The following is a 2,014-nucleotide window of genomic DNA, read 5'->3' on the forward strand; positions in this document are numbered from 1 at the left end:
CACGGGATCACAAAAACACAAATTTCACAACTTGCGAACTAAACACAGCAATTTCACTCAGCACACTGCCTCATGAAGGTTACTGCTAGCTCCCACTGCGCACGCAACTGTGTGCGGCCATATGTTGACACGCTATAGAACTGGTCTGAGGACATTTTGATATCACCTCGTATATATATGTACATTACTTCCACTGCTGCTGCTGCGTTTGAGCTGCTCTTTGTTTTTTGCAGTTCTAATATGCTTTAAAAAATTGTTGTCGGGGAAGAAGTCTGGGAAGTAAGATGGATGAGGCAATTTTTTCGTTCATTTTCTTCAGTCATTTGTGAGTTGTTATCGGACGTTACCAAGGAGAGAATTAATCTTTTTCGCATGACCAATATACCAAGTTATACACCATGGTTCTTGGTGTATTTTGCCAATTTCCTGACAATTCTTCTTCCCTGAAATATTTGCAGCAGGCATTAAAAAAAACAAAAACAGAGAATCATTCGACCTGCTGACTTCCAAATCATAGCTCCTTTCCATGCATTTTTGGTTTGAGAAAATGCTTTGTTGCATCACCTCAGATCATCAACTACGAGAAACGTCGTCTGTTGTACAGAATCTCTTTCACGTTACAAGTCACAATGCTATCTATAAACATTATTTTGTTGCGCAAAAGAGGTGCCAAGCAGATTTTAAAAATATCTCTCAGCTTATCTCGCACCTATATCTAGAGATTTTCTAACGACTTTCCAGTGTAACTTTTCACATTGTCTGGCGTTAGTCTGCTTCGATAAAGGCCAACAGTTAGTCGTTTTCAATGTAGAATTTTGTTCGAGACATACTCCCTCATCAAGCCGTCGTCATCACTTCGACCCTTTTGGGTTATATGATTTTTGACGGCTCCCAGTGCAGTTTCTGTTGGTTCGTTTTCCATTTTGAATTCATACAATTCGTTTTCATATTCAATTTAACAGACGAAAGGAAAGAAGAATAATCAGCAAAATTAAACGTAGTAGCAAATATTTGCGTTTACAAATCTCTATTATAAAACATAGTTCAACATAATTGTATTCCTGAATCGCATTCCAGAGTTTAAAAGAGTCATATCCGCAATTATTTTTGCGACAACCTGTCGAACATTGAAACAGGGTCATGGATTAAAAGATGCTTGAAATAAATTATGTCTAAATATATGTCATGTAGAATGAACGTGGTCGAAATAATTGTCAGCATGATTTCAATTGAAAAATGAATAAATGTTCCGTTTGATCGATTAATCTTGCTGGAACAAGTCTAGCATTGGTTACTCTATAATTGCATCACACACAACACAAACAATAGAAACCTGATTTACTACTAGAATCATAAAATGCAGCAAACACCGTGACGACGCCCACGATAAAACATGGTGTTCCTGTCAAAACTATGACAGTGATCAAAAGTAAATTAATTGCTATCTCTTGTGACCATCTCGTGTTTGCAGTGTGGTTATAGTTTCCCGAGATTTGCGACGTATTGGAGACATGTGATTTATTGAAGAATTTTATCGTTTGAAGATTTTATTGAGAGAGAGAGAGAGAGAGAGAGAGAGAGAGGGAGAGAGAAAGTGAGAGATGTTAATACTACATTGATCAGGTTGAATGGCTTCTTAAGGGCCACGTATAGAATACTGGATAGAAACCCCGTACTAAATTACTCTTTCTACAGAATGTTGAACTGGAGATTAATGATTTAAATCTGGGTTGTTCTACATGCCTTCAGCTATCTAATCAAATCATAATTACATAACTATACAAGGTTATATAATAACTGCCGAATGTTACAAAGCATCGTGATGTAGTTTCAATTCACGGCCGCAGTTTACGTTAGTCGGTAATGTTCTTCCCAGAAAATACACGACCCTTACACATTGCTACCTTCTAAAAGTGAGATTGTAAAAATATATTACTATATATATTTGCAGTTGACTCTTTCCTGTTTAAAAACTTTTCTGCTCATTAAGTATACAAAATAATATTGAAATACT

The sequence above is a fragment of the Octopus sinensis genome, linkage group LG1 (genome assembly GCF_006345805.1).
Source record: "Octopus sinensis linkage group LG1, ASM634580v1, whole genome shotgun sequence".
Taxonomy (NCBI): Eukaryota; Metazoa; Mollusca; class Cephalopoda; order Octopoda; family Octopodidae; genus Octopus; species Octopus sinensis.